Raw genomic sequence first — 25,210 nt, forward strand, 5'->3', positions numbered from 1 at the left:
AACACTTTAAACTGCATCGTAATAACATGTTGTGGCAAATGAGGGTGGGATAAACCTCGCCTCCGTGTCCGTAGTAGAACTGAAAATGATTGACGCAATAGCTAGAAATATTTTTAGCCGAAGGCTTTGGATTATGCTTGTTCAAAGCTACTGTAAAACTACTGAGGCTATATCTAAAACTGGCTTGTAATAAAATTGTTTAAAAGTAGAATCAGCAGACCAGGCCGCTGCTCTCATTATATCCTGGAGGTGTGAACCTAGAGCGTAAGATTTCAAAGCCATGGCCCCTCCTACTGAGTGACCTTCAAATCTAGATGTATCGATACCTGCTTGGGAAAGAATCAATTTCACCCAGAGTCTTAAAGTAGCAGAAGAAACTGGAAATAATGGTTTCTGAAGGGCAATTAAGAGTTGGCCTCCACTGGATTGGCGAAGTTCCCTAGTACGGTCTTCGTACTTCTTCAGGCACTGCACAGTTCACAACTTGGGATTGTCTGGAAAACTAGGGTAAGTAATCTGCCTAGAGAGTGCCTTTGTCCATCTTGTTCAGATAAAGGATACTCTGTCTGGGGCAAAACCTCTACCTATGTCGAGAGCTTTGACATCCGACACCCTTCTGCACAAAACTAAACATAGAAGGATAGTCAATTTGGCAGAGAGTTGTTTTCTGGATAAATCTGAGTTGACCGGCCATCTCTGGAGAAATTTTTGTATAATATTTACATCCAGAGGACCAAATATTTTGGACAAGGAGGATTGGCTAAATGAGTCCCTCCTGTGAGAAGTTGGCCTGGTATATGCTGACCACTAATTAAAGTGGGCACCTTGTACTAGTCCAAACAACCCTTATTGATGATTAGGTTAAAGACAACCTTTATTGAAAGCTATCCTAGTGGTAGCTATGGAGAGCAGCCTTCAGGCTAAGTCTCGAAGGGATGTAAAGCAGCTTGTTTTATCAGTATATAACCTCCTGAATGACCAAATGAAAGGAGAACCACACAAGGAATATATAAAATATATGTATTTATTACTAAACACTCTCTACTAACCTTTTTATGAGATTAGAGAACGAAGAACACAATATTAAATCACTAGAACGACAGTAAATAGCATAATACACAGTGGGCTCCAGGGGGGGAAACCAAACCATATACTAAGAAAGTGGTATAATAACCACAACTTGACTAAACACAGTGCCTAGAGCATGTAGAATCGCTGGGACCCCAAGGAACCACCCAAGGTAGTGACACAGGGGACCCACGGAGGACGGGTGCAGTGTGAGAACACAGACGCGAGTTCCGTACAACTCTATGGGAAAGTCGTGGTTGGAATTTTAAAGATTAAGGACACTTTGGAGAGGACTTTAAGCAAACCCAGTTAAACATAGAAGGTTCTAAGGCCAGCACCATTGAGAGTACCGAGATACCCGTGTAACCTATCCCAGAGTAGCCGGGTGCATAGGGGTCAAGTGATGTCGGAAACCTTCGTAGTTTTCAATGGCATGATGCGGAAAAGTGCTGCTGCCGTGGAGATGAAAAGTGTCCGGTGTGATCCAAGCCTGGATCGGAGCTGAGAAGAACTTGAAAGCAGAGGGGACAGAGTCTGGGTCACTTCACAGTGACCAGGGGCACGATAGACGAATGCCCACCGATGTCGGGTGTTTCAGGTGAGAAGAGGTGAAGTTTGACTCTGCAGCCACGAGGACCAGGAGACGTCGACAAAGACCAAAGTCAAGAGGTGAGCTGTCCCACGAAGGATGTCGAGTGCTGGGATGTCAGTGTCCGGATTGAACACCAACAAGCCTTGAAATGAAATGAAAGTGTTTCTTATATAGCATATGGCTACCCGGAAGCATCCCAGCGCTGCGGAGTGTGACTAGAGGGCAGGATGCAATCACGGGAATACCCAGGTCTTCAGGTGTTTGCGGAATGTCAGGAGGTTGGGTTCCTTGCGGATGGAGAGAGGGAGGGAGTTCCAGAGCTTAGAGGCGTTGTATGAGAAAAGGCGTCCGCCTGTCCGTGCCTTCTTGATTCTGGGGGTGTTGGTCAGATAGAGATCATCTGATCGCAGATTTCTGGTGGCTTTGTATGGTCTGATCAGGTTCTTAATGATTGGGGGACCCTTGCCCTGCAGGTTTTTGTGTGTGATGCTCAGGGCTTTGAAATGTATTCTCTCCTGTATCGGGAGCCAATGAAGTGTTTTTAGAACGGGCTTGGCGGAGCAGCGTTTTTTAGCGTTTGTGAGAAGTCTTGCTGCCAAGTTCTGAACCACTTGGAGCTTGGCAATGACCGATATGGGGGCTCCCAGATACAGGGCATTGCCGTAGTCCAGCCGGGAGAGGATAAGCGACTGAATCAGGAGCTTTCTAGAGTGGTCGGGTAGGAGGGGCAGTATTTTACGTGTGGTTCGAAGTAGACCATAGCAGGTAGCAGCGGTTTTTCTAGCTTGGGTTCTGAAGGTGAGATCGTGGTCGAGCCAGATGCCCAGGCTTTTTATTTCTTTTTTTGACGTAGGGGCGGGTCCCATGCAGATAGGCCACAGAGTGTTGGGGTTGAGAGTCGGTTGGTTCCCCAGCAGCATGAGCTCCGTCTTTTCGCCGTTGAGTTTAAGGTGTGATGCACTCATCCAGCTAGCTACTTCTTTGAGGCAGGTGCACAGATTCACCGAGGACCGTTCCGACTGATTGAGTGACACGATTAGTTGGGTGTCATCTGCGTAAGTGACTATTTTGACTCCGAAGGGGGTTACTATTTCAGCCAGAGGGGACATGTACACATTGAAAAGTGTGGGGCTCAGGGACGAGCCTTGGCAACTGCAACCCACACGGGCAGAGGTAAGATGCTTCGGTGAGGACCAGCAAGGTCCTGGGGACTCTCCAAGCTATGGAGAGTCAGGGCACATCTGGAGCAACCAGGAAAGCCCATAGAAAGTCAAAGTTACCTTCACAGGGACCCACAGGCCAACGGACCAGGGATCGCGAAGGGACCTCAAGCTGAATCACAAAATACCAGCCCACGGAACACTCGTGGAGTGTAGGCCAGAAATCTTCAGTGGAATTACTGCTCGGGGTCAGGACTACAAGTAGCCCAAAGCACAGCCTCAGGGGTCGCCAAAAAGCATATGCTGCTGCAAATGTACGGGGTGCACAGGGGTTCAGGTTGCACGGTCGCCACGAGGGATACGGGCCTCAGAATTGCAGAGAGCACAGATCAACCTCAGAGACCTCGGGAACCACCTCCTGTGTTGCAGATATCTTTGGAGTCCTCAGGAGCTCGGGAGATGCAAACTGGCCAGATGCGTTTCAGGTGCCTGCCTTGCAGGCGAGTAACTCCTTTACTCCAAGGGAGATTCTTCAGTCATCCAGCGTCGTGCAGATCGTCGAAGTACTTGGTTTCTGTAGCAGAGTTTAGTCCAGGTAAAATCTAAAGTCCTGTAGTCAGGGGTTCCTACTTTATACCCAAGGAAGGGGTGGGACAAACTCTGGGGACCCACCTATGGGGGGGGTCAGGACAGCGGGGTGGCTACACCCATGTCCTTTGTACAGTTTCGCGCCAGAGCAGGAGCAAATGGCTTTTGCAACCAGTTTGAGCTGGACTATGCACAGGGACACCAAATGTGCCCCCAGTGCAGACATCAAAGCACTCTCAGAGTGCACCCACCCAGCCCCAATACACTAAAGCCTGTCTGGAAGGTGGTCACATCTCCCTGTGACAGGAAACCTATTGTCAAGCCTTCCCCTGCTCGAGCTTGGCTCAGGAGCAGGAGGGCAGACTTGTGTCTGTGGCTGGCAGAATCCATTTTGTGATGCCAGGGTCGAGAAAGCTGGTACCGGGTAGCCCGGTGATGTCACATTTGCCCCTCTAGGAGGGTGGAATCATACCTCCCCCGCCAGTTACTGGCAGGGAGGTATGATTCCAAGGTGTTTGACACCAAACACAACATGTTTCCATGCAGCCGTTAGCATTTACCGCGAGGTTATAATGCACTTAAGTATATATGGTTGGCTGCATCACAAACAACCCCGGAATATAGGTTCCGAAGGCTGCAGAGGGGCTCTGCTCATGCAGGTGCACCCTCTCACATAAAACCCAGCACCCTGCCTCAGGATTGATAAGGCCTGCTATAGGGGTGACTGATAGGTTTATATGTGCAGTGATATGGAGTAGATATAGTGAACCTATATCTAAGTAAGGGGTGCATGCACCACCTTACACAGGATGCTGTAGCAGACCAGTGGTGTAATTTTAAATGGTCTCCCAGAGGTGGCATAATACATGCTGCAGCCCCTGATAGGCCTCTGGGGTACCTATGCCTTGGGTACATAGTATACCATATATTAGGGACTGATAAGGGTACCCCAGAATCCAATCTGGAGTGTACCTAAAGGACATGCAATCAATTTAGAGGAGAAGGCAGCTAGACTGGGGTCCTGGATAGTGGGATCCCAGTCAGACTAATTCGAAAACAGTGTCACATCAGCAAAAAGTGGGGGTAACTATAAGAAGCAGATCCTACTCTCCTACACCTCCCATGACTCTACTTATGAGAGGGTGTTTGCCAATTGGATTAACCTCTATGAGGCAGTGACCTGCTGAAATCGCGGACCAATTCATAGAGAAATAGGTTAGGCCACTGGAAGCCAAATCTGCTAAGAGGTTGATGATAGAAGCAATGGGGGCCACCAGGGGATCCAAACTCCGCTTGTTGCACAAGCCCAACCATTTCATCTAAGCTGAGGCATATTGGTTATGGCTAGAGTATGACCAGGAGCGGGATATGAACGAGACAGCTTGGTATAAAAGATCTGGCAGGAACCAGTGTTGCCTGATCTGTGCCATGCTTAAGGTGTAGACGTCCATGGAGAAGAAGTGAGTGTTATTGGCCCGCTGGATCCAGAAGATGTGGGAATAAGGGAATCTAGATTGGGCAATCACAAGACATCTCTAGAAGAACCGGGAACCAGGGATGAGCTTTCCATAGCAGGGTGACTAGAAAAAATGTGGGATGCAGTTTCCACTCGCTGGAAGCCAGAGATATCTCAAGTTCCAGGCAGCTACCACGTTGCTCCAGCCCGGAAGATATTCTGCTGCCGCCGAGATGCGATGCTGTAGGCAATAGTGCCAGAACGTCTTCGCAGCATCCAAGAGAATTTAGAATCTCATCCGTCCCAGCGTGTTTATGTAGCGAACTGCTCAGATATTGTCCATTTTTAGCGGGACGCAACAGCTAGAGCAACAAGCTACGTTTTTAAGGCAAAGGACCCTGCTAAGAGTGCTAAGCAATTTATGTGGAGGTTAAATTCTTCCCTGGACTACCGGCCGCATCTGGCTCCCCACCCCCACAGACTGCTGTCTGATTCTAGGATAAGGTACAGCTGGGAGCCTTTCTAGGCAATCATGTGGTCCAAACACCACCGAAGCTCAGTCCTTTTCTCTGGAGATAGAGCAATCAATTCTGAGTGAGCTACCCCCTTTTAAAGATGGTGGATCTTTAAGTGCTGGAGCACTCTGTAGTGAAGAGGGGATGGGTATATGGCTTGGATAGAGGAAACCAATAGCCCTACTATCCTAGCTAGCACCCTCAAGGACATGCTGTCTTTGTGAAGGGTGGAACTGTGTGTAACGTCTGTAGCGGAAGGGATAGCTGGGAAGATAGGGAGTCAATTTGAAACCCCCGAAATTCCATACAACCAGAGGGTACGAGGATGGATTTCTTTTTGGTGACGGTGAAGCCTAGGTCTTGAAGTAGCTGGATTGTCGAGTTCAAATTACGTAGCAGCAATTGCTTATCTTGGGTCATTAGGAGAATGTCGTCTAGGTAGATAATCCGATGAATACCTCTGGAGAGAAGACTCTCGACTACTGGGCGCACCAAGGATTGGATGAAAAGCCAAAGGGGAGCACCCTGAACGTGTAACATTGATCATTCCACACAAACTGAAGGAATTTAAGGTGAGGGAGAACTATCGGAATGCAGGAATACGCCTCCTTCAAGTCGAAGCGTACCATCCAGTCCCTTTCTCTGAGTAGATCCAGGGGGAGGTGAAGTCCCTCCATTTGAAATGGCGGTAAAGAATCCACCCTTTGAACTCCTTGAGGTTGATCACTAGCTGGGAACCCTCACCCCGTTTGGTCACCACAAAAGTATTGCTGCAAAAACCTGAAGAATCGGTTTGGCAAGGGCAAATTGCGCCTCTAAGCAAAAGTTGTTTTTTTCTGCATGAATAAATGAGTGATCTTGTTAGGAAAAATGGATGTGGAGGGGAGGGTTGGGTGGGAATACTGATAAACTCCAGCTTGAATCCTTTCACTGCCTCCAGAACCCATGGGTCGGTAGTCAGGGAAGTCCCCCTGGGGAGAAAGTATTAAGTCCTGCCCCCCAATCAGCCTTACTTTGGGTAGTTACTCCAGCAGTGCAGTTGCCTTGGGAACGGAAAGAGCCTCTCCCGTAGCAATAGTAATCTCATCACACTCGGACGGGGTAAAAGGTTTCTCCGTTTTGGTTGGAATAATTTTGGCCTGTGGGTGGACTGAAAGACTGGGGGCTTTGTATACTGGTGCAGCCTGTCGGTCACCCTCTGTAACGGCCAGTCTTGGCAACAAGGCATTGGTGAAAACTTTGTAAAGAGACGACTGGACCTTGTCAAAAGCAGTCAAGGTATGGACAAATTTGCCCATTGGACCTGCCTTTGTTGTGGCTGTGTTAATGGGCAATGAGAAACGGAGAGGTAGTATGGTCAAAACAAGAGTTTTTATTTGCTATTTCTTTGCAAAGGCACCACGAGGAGTCCCCGTATCTTCCGTCTTGTGTCCAGAGGAAGGAGCGTGGACTTGTCTTTGTCCTCTCTCAGGGTAATACCGATGTGGAGCATGAAAATGAATAAAAGAAAGAAACACAGGTTTTAGGGAACGTGTGTGAGCCCTGCGCTTGTCAAAAAGGGGAGGGGAGTGAGGGAAGAACACCATCACACCGCACCACCACCTAGTGTTGCACGCTTATGACCTAAGAAGACCGTTACCCAGGCCTGAACGCTTTACGCGGGGATCCGTTAGCCTTCCCCCTCATTGCCTATGGAATCCTTCCCACTAGACCTCCCCTTCCCGAACCACCCCTAGATACGACTGCGTACCTCGGGTAGCCACGCTCCTCCGGGAGCACGGCTGGTTTGCTGGTGATGCCGGATAGGGTCCGGCTCCCTCCTCTTCGGTTCTTGGTACCGGAGTCCAGCTGCTTCCGGCGATGCCTTCTCTCTGCTTTCCGCCGTAGACTCATCAAGCCGCACAATGGACTTGCTACTCCTCTCTTCCGGATAAGCTCTGTTTGGCCTCTCTCCCGTCTCGAGCACCCGGCTTCTACCTTCAGCAAGCGTACATCCCGTTAAGAGGTGAACTTCCTCATCTCTCTTGAGGCTCATTGGAGAATGTGTTGAGGTCACGTGACACTGGGAGGTTTCCAGGAAATACAGAGAATTAAAGGGACCATCAACATCCTTGGCCATGGGTGACTGCAAACAAAACACAGGGGAAATGTAAGGAGGCAATAGGTCGCCAAATCCCTTGTCCAGGTCCTGGGACGGGACATCGTGACAGGCGGCTTCTGTCAATTTTGGATCAATGCGGATCAGCATCACAAACAACGCACCGTAAGCTTTACCCAACAAGCAGAGCACTTGCTGGGTGCAACCTGCTAGGGCATGAGGGTCTACTGCCCTATCTGTCTTCTTGGCGACTATCGCCAAGTCAGGTATCTTACATAATGGCCCGGTCAGGTCTAGGACCTTACCTTGACAGGCTTTCAAGGACCTGTCAATCCCCTACTTGGGGTCCTCGGTGAAGCGCGTCAGAAAAGTGGCCAAGTTGGGGTCAAGTTCAGGGGTCTCTGCCACTTTTTCTGGAATATCTGGTCTGGGGCACTCGGAGCGGAGCCGATTATAGACATCTCTGTCATAGCTCTAATGGAGCTGGTTGTGGACGTAGTCCGTGACAGCAGGGAGTGGAGTCCAGTCACAAGAGTAGTGGTGAATGATAGCATCAGGGTCAAAGTCCAGAGCTGGGATCAGTAGGGGCGTAGAAGGAGGCAGCAGAGGGTTGATCGTGCTGGATCCAGCATTGGTATTTGTGGCGTTGGGTGAAATTGTCGTCAGAGTCAAAAGAGGGTGTGTTCGTACTGTCTGTGTCATGCCCCCGGTGGGGTGCGGGGATTGGAGAGACTGCTAGTGGATGGCTCAAGTGCAGAGTACGTGTGGTCTGGCAAGTCTTGAGACATGCGAGTCATGGATAATGCATAGGGCCAGTCACTGGACTTTGGGGCGGCAGCGTCACGTCTGGAAGTGTGCATCCCAGGGGAAGCTGGGTCCACTGGGGGCACAGAAAAAGCATACCTCCTCAGGAAGAGGGTAATGGGTTGGAGGGTGACTGCCAAGGCCCTATTAACAGACTGAGTTACTGAAGCGTAGAGGAAGCGACTAGGTCGTCTGCTAGAGTGAGGTCATCCTCCTCAGTATCAATGGGCATGACTGTGGCCTCACTGTGCTCTGCCATGGCTGGGCAGCTGGTTTGGTAAAAGATGTGCAAGGTAAACTGTACAGGGGGCAACCTCAAGCAGTCACAGTAGGGAGGCAGTGGAGATAGAGTAACACGTGGCTCTGAGGCAGTGTTTCAAGTGCCTCAGGAAGCTTCCTGTGATGGCCTGTACTTGCCTAGGCTGTAGGTGTGGGGGAGGCGATTCTTTCTGGCTCAGACGCGGAGTAGAAAAGGAATGCGGAAGCAAGCTCGTACTTGCGGAGCATAAGCGTCAGGCTTGCACAACCCGATACAATTCAGGATACCCACTGCGTAAGACGCGGGCAATGAAGTTAAAAGAGGACTTGTAAGTCCTACGTGCTACATCACTCTGCCTCCCAGGCACCGATACAAATGTGGCTGTGTCCCTATTGATTAGCTCTCAACGCACAAACAATAATGTACATACCAATAAGTAAAGGAAATAAGAAAAATGCACTTAACTGATCGAGGAGCAGCAAAGAAAGTGTACACTAAAGTGATAAGAGAGACAGTGACTGGTGCAGGAGATACGATGTCATGATTAAGGTTTATGGGAAATGTGGTTTATTTTAAAAAGTCTATTTTGAATGGCTGCTGTTAAGTTTGCAATAATAAATAGCAAAGGAGAAGCATAATCCGAAGCCTCCAGTCCTGACATAGAATTAAATAAAATTAAATGCTGTACAGCCTTGGATTCACTGGAAGCAAACTACACAATGTGCAAAGAGAAGGCTTTGTTTTTCAGTGGCTAGACCAATAGAATGAAGCCCTCGCTCTTAAAGCTGATTGGCTGATGCCAACCAATCAGTGTGAAGCTGTGTTTCACAACATTGAAAGTGTGTTGGTATGACTGAAGGATGAGGAATGAGATGTTGGGAGGGTGGATGAGAAGTAGGGATGATGGATGATTCATAAGAAGTAGGGAACGAAGTAGGAATGATAAATGAGAAGTAGGGATGATGAAGATGGGCGAGTAGAGAAAACAGATGATGCATGAGAAGTAAGGAAGATTCATGAAAAGTAGGGATGATGTATGAGAAGTAAGGATGATGGATAAGAAGTAGGGATGAGAAGCAGGTATGATGGATGAAAAGAGGGGATTAGAAGCAAGGATAAGAAGTAGGGATGATGGATGAGAAGTAGGTATGAGACGGGATGATGAATGAGAAGAAGGGATGAGAAGTAGGGATGATGGAAGAGAAGTAGGGATGATGGATGAGAAATAGGGATGATGGACGAGAAGTGGGTGATGATGGACGAGAAGCAGGAATCAGTGATGAGAAGTAGGGATGATGAATAAGTAGCAGGGATGAGAAGTGGGGATTATGGATGAGAAATAGGGATTAAAAGTAGGGATGATGGATGAGAAATAGGGATGAAAAGTAGGGATGAGGATGTCCTAAAATGGATGCTGGACTGTTGGCATGTATGGTTAATAGCGTGTAACAAGCCACTTTTCTTCCATCTACAGGATTTTCTATTCAAAAGAACTAAGTCCAGAGTGAACCAAGAAGCCCGGGGTGCAGGGGGAGGAGCCAAGATGGCGACCGGGACGGCAGCGTAGGCTCCCGGCTCCGTGAACCTCCGCACCCCGCACAGATATCCTGCATGAGATCCTTAGACTGCGCTATCTGCCCGTGTTGGTGAACAAGAGCGGCAACCGATCGTGTGACCCCGAAGTTTCTGGCAGCGGTACCGCCGTAGAAATGTCCGTCTGAAGTTTGCGGCCTGTGCAACCCTGGAACCGGGACCTCGAGTGGACACCATGGCCGGGCGGCAGTTCAACAACAGCGGCCGTTGGTGACTGGGTGGAGTCGGACTACCGGAGCGGTGCGAATATCGGCCTACGTTTCGCCGTGGTCGTTCCTACCACTGAGAGTGGCGGAACGAGTGCGTGCCCGAGGTGGCAACTCCAAGACTCTCCGGTGATTGCCTCAGCCTTCGCCGGTGAGCTGCCCGGACGCCGCCCGTAACTCGCCCCGATTCTTGCGGGCTGCTCCCGGATTTTCGCGGGCGCTGGTCCGTGGTGGGGATGACTGTGGCCCGTGACCACACACCGGACACATTATTTGCCTGCCCCCGGAACCCTGTTTCCAGTGACATGGAACCCGAGGCGTTTGTGCCTGAGTCCCGGTCCCGATCTGGGTTGGACCTACCCAGCGGCCATTTTGGTAGGACAGAGTCCACCATCCTGTACACTGGGTTGCAGCAGGATTGGGAGGGTGCGACTCTGAGGAGCGTAGCGGAGCGAGCGCCGGGAGCTGTACTGGGGTACGGTGACCTTCTCGAAGCTCTCGGTGCCCTTCATTGCACCTTGGTTCACGGCGCCTGGGTGTTGGGGAGTAAGCTCGATGGAGTGACATCAGCGTCGGAACAGTTGCGGCCTGCCTGTCCCCAGGTACGCTGGGACTTCTTACACTGCACACGGGAGGACAGTGTCGTGGCCGCCCCTGTGAATAGTGCACACCTGGACACTCCGGACAGTATACTAACGTGCGATCAGCTGGCTGTGGATCTGGTCTGTTCCGGAGGTTTTGGACCTGAGTGGGGGGTGGTGGCCTTGTCCCGTGCGCGGCCTCCGGCGACTCAGGCAATATCCAAGCAACGGTCGCCTGCTCTGGCTGATTCCGCCTTCCTGGACCTGGTGTGCAGTGTAAATCCTGGGGCAGCACTGGGAAAGCCGACCCTCCATAGAGCTGACTGTGTCGATTTTCAGAGCCTTCTACCCTACCTGTGTGTGTCGCTTCCTGATCTTTATTGGCCGCTTCTCTTCCTTGTAACATTGGACATGGCACTGGGTCGATGGGTATGCATGGGTAGGTTTGCAAAGAGTGGCCAAGGATAAGGCTGATCCTTCAGAGGTGGTCATCTAATAGGCGGGCGGGCTCGGGAGTTGCGTGCTCTCACGGCATAACGGTTAGTGTACTAAGTGCGTAATGCTCCTTACTTTTCTTTGACAGGGTCGATTTTGTGTTGTTTATTGTATGCTTTGCGGGGAAATATATGGTGCAGGAGGGAGAAGCCGGGGGCATGTTTTGCAGGCCCTCCTCCAGTTTATTAATACTCTCTCTTCCCCCCCGTCTGGTGGGGGCTCTTTTCCTACTCCTTTTTCTCTGTTTCTTCTATATTTCGGGTCTGGTTCCGGGGCGACAGCCACACTGCTGGGGGGGGGGGGCCGTACTCATCTGCAGAGGTGCAGGGTGGGGGGTTGGGGGAGGGGATTCTTTAGTCTTTAAGCCCTTTTTTCCATGGCCTCCTTTTCTTCTCTTATTCTTCTTTGTCTTTTTCTGGGATCAGCCTGGTAGAACTCCTTTGTTGTTAATCACTGCTGTTTCCTGAGTGCCATAATTTCCGTGGTGTTTCCTGGGTCTTAGGGCAGGGGGTTGCAGGCGCAAATGGCCGTGATATTTCCCCACATCCTGAACTTCCTGTTTCAGCGCCATTGCTTAGATAGACTGCTGTTTATTGTTTACGTTCATCATTCTGCCTGCCATTTTTCGCTGCTGGGAAACTGTTTGGCACCTGATCCTTCCATCCTCCTCTATTATAAAATGTAAACCTTTATTATCCTGGTCTCCTACTTGGGCTGTTCAGAGACTGAGAGTATGCTAGCATCGAGATTCTGCTCCCCGAGGTGCTGACTGTGATAAAATTGCTTTCTGTTATCCTGACTGTTTAGCGGCCGGCCCCGGGGGTTGTAGGCCCATACGTGTAATTGTTCGAAATATCAATAAAGGTTTTTCAAAAAAAAAAAAAAAAAAAAAAAGAAGCCCGGGGTGCGTTGGAACTAAACTATGGTGGTAGTTCCGAACATCATACTCTTGTTCAATCAAAGCTCGCATGTGGCAGAATTCGAACCGAACCAAGATATTTCTACTAGAGTTAACTTTGTCGTGGCTAGATATTTTTGCTTTTATTGGAAATAACTCACTGTAGGTGCAATAGTAGTCCGCAAATATAAAAATATGAAGAAGCAACTCAGCATAATTACCTTTATCCAGGCTGATATCTGCGTGCGTCAAATCATAGAGCACTAGACTGGAGTGCTGAATGAAATCTGGAAATGTCTCGGCATTCCGTAGATTTAACAGGACTGTGAAAAGGTTTCACGAGTTAGCATCTGCATATGTGTGGCGCCTCGAGCACAGATGAGTTAGCAGACCTGCCAAGTGGCCTGCATCACGTGTTAGCCTAACGCATTTAAAGGCAAGTCCCCGCATTAAAAAATAAAATATCACGCATTATAGCGCCTCCTCAGCTGTCAAGCTGGAGTGCTGCAGTATAGTAATTAACACTGTCTGAGCAAAGTTGACAGCGGGGGTCCGTGCTGCTTAGGGGCGGAGTCAGCTGTGCTCGCTGTGGATGCATTTACCCAGTCCCAGCATTCTGATTCACATGACCTAACGTCATGAGAGTGACTGTAAGCATTTGCCAAGTGGCTGCGCAGCAGAGACAGAAATGTAAAGGTGGGCCGCAGGCGGAGCGAGCTTGTGGCACTTATGCTCAGAAGGTTGACAGGTCCCTTGGCTGTAGTACCCGTACTGCTAGTGTTGTGCGCCACGCTGAAATGTCAGTAATGTATACTGCCTCCTGAGCCATCATGCCACACAAGAAAGTGCTTGCAGCTGAGCCTCAAGAATCCCACCGGCTCCTGACTAGACTGCGGCCGTTGCAAGAGTAGTAGTGTTAAGGCATTAGCAAGTCAACTAAGCCCCTTCACATCCCCCCACCATTCTCAGCTCCCGCAACATTCCTCACCAATGCAAAGAAAAATACAGTAACTTCTGTTTGCAGCCACCAGAGAGTAACGCTGTGTTCCAAGTCAAGATGACTTACTTCACAGTACTTTGTTGCGTCTCTCCTTTTTAGGTCTCGACTACGCAGTGCGCATGCACTGCATAAGAGACTTTTAGCCGTCGTGCAGCTCTTTTTCCAAGCACATACTTGTGCTTATGGCGGCATACAGCTTGCGGGAGTGCGCAGCGGAGCGCCACAAGCACGAGTGTGTGCTTTGAAAAAGAGCAAACAGCTGCTGCTTAGCGCGATCACTCCCCCCACCCCTTCCACTTGCGTGCGCACACACCTTCGCCATGCTTTTTTTAAAAATTGCTTTTAGAGCGCGCGCGCGCACCACTCCCGGGCTTGTTCTGTTTGTAGATGCACTGGGTTTTCACAAACGCCGATCGTTGCCTTTCTCAATGCCCGTGCCTCTTTGTCTTCCTTTTAAACTTCAAAGCTTCACAATCTCCCTTCGTGCCCGTCGCCCCATAATCCCTTTATACCTCTGCGGCCAGATCTTCAGAGAAGGCAGAGCATAACCTGCTTCACGCCGATCCTTGTGATTTAACGTTTAAGTAAGGGTCAACCCCTCCCCAATTTCATTAATTTAAATCTGCATGCATTGTTTATTAAAATCATGCAATTGTTCATTTTATTTGTTCCAATCAATATTTTTAGTTCACATGTTAAAGACTCAGCAAGACTCGAACCCGATCCTTTCCCTCTTCTACTCCGCATCGTAAACATCAGGGTTGAGACACTCTGTTTCTTTTGGGGCTTCTAAAGTAATGCCAGCTCTGGGCCGTCCATACCCCCTCCACTTGAGCAGTGCCGCGCCCAGTCCGTCGCCCCATAATCCCTTTATACCTCTGCGGCCAGATCTTCGGAGGAGGCAGCGCATAACCTGCTTCACACCGATCCTTGTGATTTCACCGTTTGGTAGGGGTCAGCCCCTCCCCATCACACAAGTGCAGTACCGACAGCTGACTCAGAGAGACAGCCACTCGCTCACATTTTCAAGAAAAAAAAAGTTACGTGATAATTCGAGCACACAAGCCAACATTGTTCTTAAACCACCCCATGTTTATTACACGGCTGCATGGCAGTTGAGCAGAGGCTCAATTGCATTATGCTAACAAAATTGCAAACTGAACTATATATACTGAAAACCACATGCACCCAGGGCACAAGTCCTAAAAAAAGAAGTGGGGGGACGCTCCAAGTTAGGTGGTGTCACCGGAAGTGACGTCACAACAGGAAGTGACGTCACAAAAGGTGGCTTGCACCATCAGACTCATTGCCTCCCCTCGCTCACCCCTTAGATGCGATTGCATCAGAGAAGCCAGCGCGTGAGCAGTGTTCTGAATGAGCTCCGATCGCGCCCCAGAGAGGCCAAAGAGTGAATGTGTGCCTCCATTTGCACCAGTTATCGAGCTCCCAAGTTTTCCACTGTCGTGGGCGATGTCAGCCAGTCCTGGTTACAACTCTCCTTGCTTTGCGTTATGCATAATATTATAATAGTAATAATGCAAGTAAAATTCCAATCCCACGGATTTCTCGGGTCACCTCTGTAAAGGGAGATCGACGGGGCGGCCGTGCGGGCAAGTAATGCCATCATTGAAAGTCCAGCTTTTGGGCAGGGGGGACGGCGTCCACCCGGTAAAAACCCGGTAAAATAAGTGAGGGGACGCCGTCCACCCGCGTGGTACCCCGACTCGAGCCCTGCATGCACCACTCCACCTTCAAAATAAGATCGACCTAAAAGCGTATGCCGTGATATCACCAGTACTCTAGGCGCTGAGACGACACACTCCAAACATGCAGCGCTGGTCTTATTGTGGCTTTGATGACCAGAGAGTGGGAGATTTCTCAGTGGAGTTGATGTGTTATCAGGCCCGCCTGACTCACATGAGTTCATTAGATTGCGCCCTTAAACTTTGCAATGAGTATCGGGCCTTGTTATTTGTTTCCTCTTCATGATTCTTTAGTATTCCACCCCTGTTCCGAAATTCACCACTCAGCCATATCAGCAGAAACTATGTGTTCCTGCATTCTTTACCAATGTGTCCTTAGGATAGCTCCACCCAAGCCCTGCCAGGCTTGAGAGGGAGGAACGTGTGACCAAAACTAGCACTGGCACTTTGTAAAACATTGGATGGGTGCTGCGTTGTGACCTAGAAATGATGGGAACATGTCCTTCTGAAACAACACACCATCACTCTTCTAGGGCCCTTTAACACACCACTCCCTCTCCCATCCATGCCCTTTGCGCACACACACAATCATTGGCATAGCCAATAGGTCTTGCCTTTGGGACCTTATAAGTGTTCAGCCAAGCAATGGTTGATGTTGTTGCACAAAAGATATTCTGCTGCTTAACTAAATACTTATAAGGTCCCAAAAGCGAGACCTATTGGCTATGCCAATGATTGTTTGCTTTCTAACCATTTCATAACAATTTCTTGACTTCAGCTTTTTTATGATTGTGGATGAAATGTTTCTGTACCTCTTAGCAGGCTGGATAGTCTTTCCGGAAAAAATAAATATTTGCTATCTGTCATCAAGTTTTGCATTGTTTCTGAGAATATAATGTCTTTGCCCACTTCCTCGTTACGTATTTTATATTTTTTATCATTGACGTAATTCTTACATTTTGTTTATTTGAAATAACCTAAATGGAGTTGCCATTGTGTTGAAAATAAAGCTTTAGACGAGATGGCATCCTTCTTATATTTTACAAGAACGTTTATTGCAGATGAAACGTACTGTATATATATATATTATTTTTAATGAAGTGATGTTTACTGAGATACAGATTAGTAATGGTAGACTGCAGACCAGCAAAGGGACTCTTGAATGCCAACTGAAGCTATTATATTATGAACTATGCTATGTTTTTCTCCACCCTATCAGTGATATGTTATCGAGTGGATACTGCTCGTGTGGGTTTAAATGCTGTGACTGTGTTTTCATCCTTACTTCTGGATCGACTGTTTACTCCATGTAGTGTCTTTATAATAGAGCTAGCACAGCGGACAGTAGAGTCAAAGCACTCCAACTGGAAAGTTAAGCAAGGAGGAAAAAACATGTGGCAGATGGCATTTTTGGCAGTGTGTCTCGGACAGAGGAGCACTGTGCAAGAAGACCTGGATACTGTTACTCAGAAGCCATTTCCTGAGAATCCTTCACAATGAAACTCCAAACAGATGTTTTAATTACCATTACTTTACCCACCACAGTGGACTATCTAAAACTGAGTCTTCAGTAAGAAAAATATTTGTAATCACCCTCACTGAAAACCCATCCAAATTCAAACCCTAACCACTGCTGAACTGTAAATCCTTACAGTAAGCCTTGAGCAGTGCAGTATCAACCCTAAACATCATCCTATAATGTAACTTAGTAGTACTACTCCCCACACCTTGTAGCTCTGTGACTGGCTGCTGCTTAGTGCTCTGCCTGTGTTGGTGATTTTCTTGCAAGGCGCCTGCCCCACCGTCAGTGGGTTGCAAAGCAGTCACGGTGCCGGACCCTGGATGATATTGTGTTTGTTGTGGTCGGCATCACAGGGAAGTCAGGCGAGAGCAGGGCTTTAAGTGAGATGAAAAAACTGGGGGAGGGTCTCTCATAGGGGCGTGGCCGCTGTAATTAAGGGCATGGCTTCAAACACTTAAGCTATAAATCTGTGCTTAGCATAATGTGCTGCCCCACTGTTATTTTGCTGCTTCTGCCCATTCATCCAGATATATAAAACAACAAGTAACATTACACCTACCACAAGCTAGGACAATTGGCTTTGTCAATGGTTGTAAGTTGTAAAAGATAAATAAGCAACAACTATCCCTTCGTTGTATATAATATTGAAAATGCTCTTGGGGGCGAGGTTGTGGAGTAAAGCTATGGCAGTCAAGCTGAGAAAACAGGTCGAGCCTGACGTCCTGTGATACAAAAAATGCACATGCCCTTGTACAATATAACAGGAAGTCATGTAAAGAGAAAACTGCTCCAGTTTGCACTATAAACAATTGAAAACCGAGTTGAAGTTACATCTAAGGCAGTGAGGGGTTGTACTATTGCAGAGTTGAGGTATTTTTAAAAAACCTGAGAGTTAAAATGGAGAGCCGGGATAGGGACCCGTCTCGGCACCTGCTTTTAAAGCACCGCCAGAACCTGGCCGATTTAAAGCCCTGAGCGAGCGCATATCTCTGACATAACTCTCGTGCGTCTGCCCCCCACCCCACTCCAGACAGCATAATGAACGTCTTTCACTGACGCTGTTGGCCACCCTTATCTTATGTTGTTCACAACCAAGGAGCCGCGATGCCCCATGTACACACCGCTTACAGGCTACCAGATTTCCTATATGCAGTGCTTTAAATGGGATGAAAAAACTGTGTGGGGGTGTCTCTCAAAGGGCGTGGCCCAAGTAATTAAGGGCATGGCTTAAAACACGCAAGCTAAAATAGCAGCAACTACGGCTTGTATATAATATTGAAAAGGCTTGCACTTAAAGTCCTGGTGCACTGACACCACGGCAATGTTGCTGCTTCTGAATTTCAGAAAGAAGAGAAATCCTGAGAAAAGGACTCACTGTAGAGGATTTCCCCTCCCCTACAACGCTCACCTGGCATGACGTCATGCCGTAACTTCTCCACTAGTGAGAAGTGTGAGCGCGCGCACATCGATGTGCCTGCTGTCACTGCAGTCGTGGGGAAAACGGACCGCCTGTTCCAGGGCTCCAATCAGAGCCCTTTGGACCCGTTTCGAGCCCCCCTTTAAAAAACTGCCGGTGCTCAGCACCGGTGACAGCCGGCCCACTTAAAGCCCTGCCTATATGGATAAAAGTTAAACTACGCCCGGACCGGACTTGATCACCTTGGATTGTTACTTGATTTTGGTAGCGAGAAAGTGTCACTCAATGTCGCCGATGTCACTCATAATTACAATGAAATTTTGAGAATGTTACACATAGCAATTTGGAACCTTGGCAGCCATGCATGATGAGCTCGGATCAGGGGTGGGGCAGAGGCCATTCAAGACTTTTTCGCCGTGACCTGTGGAGGAGCGTGCCAAGGAGACGTTCGATGCGGGGACCAACCAATACGACGCGGCCTCAGGGCGCAGGTGCCGGTGTTCTGTCACGGGCCAAGAAGGGTGTGGTACAGTCAGGGAAGGGCCATGGGAGGAAACACGTTATCGCGGCATGAGTCGGATGGCTATTAGAAGGCAGATGGCGCCACAGAACCTAATACGGGGCGGAGCCCAGAGTGACTACAGGATCCAGCCCTGAAGTCCCTAGTCACCACCATCCCTTTCACGCTGGTTGTGGTGCCCATTAAGATGCTTTAGGCCCGGGCTCCGACTCATTTTGATGCATCCTCAAAAATCACTCATTCAACACTCAGAAGACTGCCTGCTCTATGGAACAGAAGCTCGTCGTACGTGCAGCAGGTACAATTTCTAAGCCACTTCCCAGAAACCCCCCTCAGCCAATGAAACCATCAGTAAAGGTAGCTTCAGCCAATCGAAACTCGCACCACATTCTCCCATGTTCTACAACCTACGGGAAATAAAGAAGAACTCCGTTAGCCAATCCTGTAATACGAGTTCTTCCGACGAATGCAAGAGCACCACACTGTACTACTGCCCAATCGAATATGTTTTGAACTGCTTGATTGGTTGTGAGCACCTGAGGCACTCGCACGCCGGCCCTGCTTGCAATAATTACAAGAAAGAAGACGTCCGTTAAGGGAGTAAATAGCGGACCACGGATTTCTTTTTCAAATAATTGGCTCTTCGGCGGCATTCTGGACTACTGCCCACCCAAGGTAACCATAGAAAGGAGAATGGCAGTTAAAGGCAAATAGGTCGGTTTGGTTGGTGTAAAGCCATAGAAAGACGAGGTTTGATGGCTGGGATTGCCATGGTGTTTTTTTTTTTATTCTGTAGCCCATCTGATGTTCTACGTTTTTTTTCCCGTTCCTTCTTGGTACAGTAGGTGTACGTTGTTTTTGATGTTCGAGTTCTTCCTCCCTTGACATCGGAAGATGGCCATAGCACGTGTATCCTTAGAAATAAACAGAAGTCTATTTTTAACCTAGGTACCATTTCCTTTTAATTTGTTCATGCGGTTCTGGTGCTCTTCGAGCGGACATGATACTTCTCATGTACTCATCACAGGAATTAACTATTAATATATTTTTATAATTAATATAATTGTTTCTGTTTATAATGAACTTTGAGACACTTTTTAATAACATATTGTTTAAGCGTTCTGTTGCCAGTATATTGAACGTGAAATTCAGAGAGGCTTCTGCTCCGAGTTCCCGCAACGATCTACCCCACTGTGCTCTCCTCTGTTAGTGATTGGTGCTATTGCAAGCCCTTAGCGCTTGGGTTTCCATAAATATTTGCTTTATGTTTTCCAGCAGGCGGCAGCAGCAGCATCTGTTTGTAAATGGGCTCTCTCCACGCAGCCAGGCTGGAAGGGCACACATGAGACTTAATATATTAGTCATAAAAGGCTTCAGGAGTGAAGCACAGTTCATGGCTATACATCTCTTGGTTGCACCCACATGTTCGTCACAGCGCCCCCACCCTAATGTTGAACCGACTAATCAGTGCCTTTTAATAATTATTTTGTGTAACAGTTTTGTGCTACCGAAGCGGCGGAAGTGTCTGTTTTAAAAATATACTCGACTCTCAACGGATGTAATATGACCTTCATATACATGCATACAGTGCAAGTGATAGCCCTACCCGCCCATGCGACCTAGAAACACTTGAATTCTGGTAGTTCAGGAAGAAGTTGGTAGTGATTTTGGGAGTTTAGGAGCTTCAGTGCTGTCATAGATCTCTATTTTTCTGTAGTAAAAGAAAGGTTGATTGTCACATTAGACCAATTTAGAACCAAAAAAGTGTACATTAACACAACAATTGGGGAAAAAAATAATGTAGGAATCGTGAAGTCGTCTTCTACAGATGATGTGAAATGCTCTTTAGAAATCAAAACGGCATACGAATTTGATATTCAATTTAAGGAACTATGAATATTCCTGTGTGTGTCTCATCTGCAGAGGGAACGGTGCAAATAACAGGCGTTGACAAAGTTGTATTCACATAGGTGATACTCGGTTTATCTTCCCAGGGAGCGGCAGAAGATTGGGTTCACTGTGCCGTGCATCAAACTCGTGGCCAGCAGTATTTTGTTTCGGAGTTACATAGAACAACTTTCTTAACCACCATTCTGGGAATATAGCCCTCATTCTGAAGTTAAGCAAATTGCAACCCTCGTGTCACGGTCTTGTTGTGCAGCAGTCTCTAATTCTGTTTGCCTTTATTTCTTTTTTTTTTTTTTATAGATTCCACCCTGAGAACTTATTTCCTAAATTATGCTAATGACCTCTTTGGCACTGTTTTTATGATCCTTACTGGTCGTGCCTGGTCTCAACTGTTCCGCCAGCACCCTTCCCGACTCCTGGCGTGGCAGCATTTTTCAGCCCATATGCAAATCAGGGGCACGTTTAGATCCAAATAACTACAGATTAATAGCGCTCATTGATGTAGAGGCAAAAATCTATTAGTAATCAAAAGGAAAGGATCACTTTTTGCTGGCACCAGGGTTCAGGTGGTTGTTTCCGATATAGGTAAAAAACCCTCAATCACGTAAAGCAGTACGGGGGCGGTATATCTTGGTTCTCCGCCTTGATATTTATATACGTGATAGCATCATCATTGGGTTTTTCCCATGCATCCTCCAACCTGGAGGGAACCACTGGATCTCCCAGTAGTGATCAGGGAAAAATATGATAATAAAAGGTGAGAAGTGCTCAAGTGAAGTGATTGGTTATGATAAAAAATTCCTCACGCTACCTATATTAAAAAAGAAGTTTTTATTCTAATAGGTGCTGGGAAAAGGTTAAAAACATCAAGTTGCAGAATGGACATATTATGAATCCTCTGCAATGTTAATCGTAGTGGTCGGTCGACATGTTTCAGCTCTTAGAGTGCCCAGAAAGGGGTCTGGGAGCTTTCTTCAGGACCTTCAGTGATAAAGTGAATTGGGATATTGTCCAATGTCATGTGGAAGTTCCAGTATCAATTCAATAGGACTTCGTCAGGGGTAGTACCTATATCCAGGGAGGGGGGAGGGAGGAGAAAGGGACAGGCAAGCATAAACGTCCTTGGTTAATGCAGGAAGGGCATATTGGTTAGTCAAGAATGCTGCAAGAGTAGTACAAAAGCAACTATAAATGGCAAATCTTTATATACATGTGGTATACATCTTAATCTGCAAGTGGAGATTTGAACCGTCGGCGGTTAGGAGTGAACTTTAAAAACGCAATGTACTGGCAAAAATATATGGTCAAAAGAATTGCTTATTAAGGGAAATATTTGGGCACTCGTAACCCCTTAATAGAATTGTGGCTCTAAAGCGTGGTTAGTACAGGTTATGAAGGATTGAGTGGACTTAAGACGGTAAGGTACGTGCCCGTCTGTGATGGCGGCGATGTTTGATAACAGTTGTAAAAAAAGTATGTTCCGCATCATTATAAAAGCATGCTGTTGTTGAGGCCATGTGGTAAACATTATGTGCGCTAAGGGGAAAGGCGTCATTAAAGCGAAATGGAAAGTGGTATTGTGCTTTGTAGCAGTGTTAAAACCAAGTGGTAAGTGTTGTGTGCGTTAAGAGGACAGAAGTCGCTAACATTGAGCTTAATGTAAAATGCAAAGCGGTACCTGAGGTGCTCCAATTACGAACTCCGTACATTGGTCAAGGCAGCGGTATTGCTGTACGGATAAAAGAAAAGTGAGGGCGTTACAGAAAAGGTTGCAAAATAACGTTACGTGTCTTCCTGGTTGGGCTGGTATTCAGGTCTCCGTACCGCGATGAGCAGCTACGACTTGTGCTGACTCTAGTTTCCTGTGTTGGAGGAGAATCCGGGGATGTGTTTTAAATAACGAGTTAGGCGCCAAAAAAAGAGGACTGGTGAGGTCCATGTCTGAACCGGAAAACTTTATTGGCCTAAAGCTCATATTGACGAGTGCGTTAATGAGTTAGGTGTGTTTGGATAATTAAAGTCTTGGGCATTTACTGAAAGAAAAAATCGTTTTGTATGAAAAAATTGTTTTTTTGAAGGTCGTTTTATTTGAAAACGGCAAAAATGCAATAGGAAAATGGAGAGGATGCTCAACGTAGCAGTACTCAAATAATCTTGCAAATGTTCATGTTGGGAGTGTAATGTATTACTGTACGTACATCTGTTTATAGTTGCATGCTAAGCGAAATGTGAAAAATGGAGGGAAGGATCAACGTCGCACTACTCAAAAAAGTTGCAAATGTTCATGTTAGGATAGGGGTTGTTCAGAAGGGGGTGTAATGTATACCTCTACATACATCTGTTTATAGTTACATGCTTAGCCACGGGATGTCGTCATTCAGTCCTAGGCTGTTGGTCTTGAGGCGGTGAACCCATCTTTGTTCTTTTTGAAAGAGTAGTTTTTCTGCATCAGGTGTTTTAGATGTAAGGGTTTCAAGTATTATCCATCTTAGTTCGTTCACAGTATGTGGGTGATCGATATAGTGAGTGCTCAATTTGGTTGTTCCTCGTCTGCACTTAACATTACTTCTATGCTCACAGATTCTTTGTTTGATCTTACGGCAAGTCATCCCAATATATCTGAGAGAACACGGGCAGGTGATCATATAGATGACATGGGTCGTGCTACAGTTAGTATGTTGTCTCATCGTCCAGGTCAGTTTTGGTGATAAGACTACAGTGTTGACAGGTTCTGTCAAGGAGCAGACGGAGCAATTGCCGCATGGGAAGTGACCAGTTACAGGGGGTAGGGACCACAAGGTGCTTTGAATCGGGTTCGGCTTGGGATCTGGTGGGCGCGTATGTACCAGGATGTCTTTGTAATTCCTGGTTCGTCTGTTGGCAAACATGGGTTTGGGCCAAGTGACAGAGCCAGAGGTAAGGATACGCCAGTTTTTGTTGATGATCTTTTTAACTGAATTTGTTACTGTGCTGTAAGTAGTAACGCAGGTCAATTTCTCAGTTGTTGTGGCTTTCGGTATTGTCTCCAAAAGGCTCTCTCTTGGCTGGTTTCTTGCTCTCTTCTGGCATTTCTTAATTATTTTCTCAGGATAGTTTCTTTTGCCGAGTTTGGTGCAAAGATCTTGTGCTTGCATCTTATACTCGCTGAGTTCGCTGCAGTTCCTTTTGAGGCGAAGGAATTAACTGTATGGCAAATTTTCTCGCAGAGGGCGCGGATGAAAACTATTAAAAGAGAGCTAGCTATTTTTTGCCGTTGGTTTGAAAAAGGTTTTTGTCTTAATTATGTCATTTTCAACATAGATAGTGAGGTCTAGGAAGTCCAACTGTTCCTTATCTGCGTTATAGGTGAACTTAAGGCAGGGGTCTTGGGTATTGATCCAGTCATGGAATTCTTGTAGATTTGTTTTGGTGCCGTCCCAGAACATGATGAAATCGTCTATATACCTTTTCCAAAATAGAATTTTGGAAAGGAAGGGGTTGGTGTCATTTTGTATGAAGGTACTTTCAAAATTGCTCACATAGAGGCCTGCCACGCTGGGAGCAAAGGTACTTCCCATGGAAGTACCGTGGCATTGTTGGTAGAGAGTGCCTTCATATTCGAAAAAGTTTTCGGTCAGGGCCATTCTGCAACATTCTAAGACAAAGTGTCTCGGTGTATGGTATAGCCATTCTTGTTGGAAGAGTAGATCTTCGAGGGTGTCCAGAGTGGCTTGTTGCGGTAGGCTCGTATATAGGCTTTCTATATCGAGTCCTACAAGAAGCATCGTCTCACTGGAAAAGCTTTTGTCTTTTAAGAGATTGAGGAGATCGCGGGTGTCTTTGAGGTACGTGGATGTACGTTGTACCATGGGTCTAAGGAATTGATCCGCAAATTGGGAAAGGGGTTCGAGGACTGAGCCAATCCCAGAAACTATGGGATGTCCAGGTGGAGGTTTTCTTGCTTTGTGTACTTTCGGAAGAGAGTAGAAGTATGGCGTCCGTGGGAGGGGGGTGCGCAAGAAAGAGGCTTCATTCTTCGAGATCCAACTATTGGTCTCGGCTTCTTCAACCATTAGGTTGATAGTTCTTTGTAATCTCGGTGTAGGGTCAATGGTTATTACTTTGTAGAACTTGTTGTCAGATAGTAACTCCAGACATTGTGTGTTGTAGGCTTCTTTATTAAGAATGACAATGCCTCCGCCTTTATCGGCAGGTTTGATGATGATATTAGGATGTGATTTTAATTCTTCTAGAGCTTTTTTCTCTTTGGTTGTAGTGTTCATATATGGTTTTTTAGCTGACTCGCCAAGTTCGTTGATTTCCTTCATGATTGCTTGTTCAAACACTTGAATCTCTACTGGAAATTGGTGGTGCGCTGGACAGAAAGTAGATTTAGGTCTCAAAGAGGTATCTCCTCTGTTGGTGTTTTCTTCTTTGTTTTGGAAGAAGGCTTTGAGCTTGAGTGTTCTACAAAAATGGGCAATTTCGCTTTGCAGTTTGAAAATATCTAGAGGTGGAGTAGGTACAAAGCCTAGACCTTTATTGAGTACTGATTCTTGTTCTTCCGTAAGTACAGTATCAGAGATGTTGAAGATCAATGAGTCGTGCTTGTGCTCGGTTTGTCTTTGTTCATGTTGGACATGCTCCTGGTTAGTATTTGCCTCTCTTGGTCTATCCAAGTGACACTTCTCCTTCTTCCTCTCTGGTTGGATCGGCCTCTCCCTAAAAAAGACGGTGGTTGCTGGGAGAAGGGTCCCATATAGGGACCTAATGGTGGTGGTACTGTTTGGTAGGGGTTCATCCATCCTTGGTAATTTTGAACGAAAGGGTGGAAAAGATAGGGAGAGG

General features: G+C 47.2%; 1 protein-coding gene across 5 annotated transcripts in view; it reads left to right on the top strand.

The window, feature by feature from the left end:
- Positions 1 to 25,210, top strand: part of PRPSAP2 (phosphoribosyl pyrophosphate synthetase associated protein 2) — a 598,092-nt gene that overhangs the window by 48,024 nt on the left and 524,858 nt on the right. The window contains exon 1 of one of the 5 annotated variants that reach the window (XM_085628986.1): positions 18,093 to 19,150. The exons of 3 other annotated variants lie outside the window; for them this stretch is intronic. The gene's annotated coding sequence lies outside the window, so the exon portion shown is untranslated. Of the gene's footprint in view, positions 1 to 18,092; positions 19,151 to 25,210 lie in introns of those variants that run through there. One more of the 5 variants, XM_085628987.1, reaches the window with a different exon arrangement.

Source organism: Triturus cristatus, chromosome 10 (genome assembly GCF_964204655.1).
Source record: "Triturus cristatus chromosome 10, aTriCri1.1, whole genome shotgun sequence".
Taxonomy (NCBI): Eukaryota; Metazoa; Chordata; class Amphibia; order Caudata; family Salamandridae; genus Triturus; species Triturus cristatus.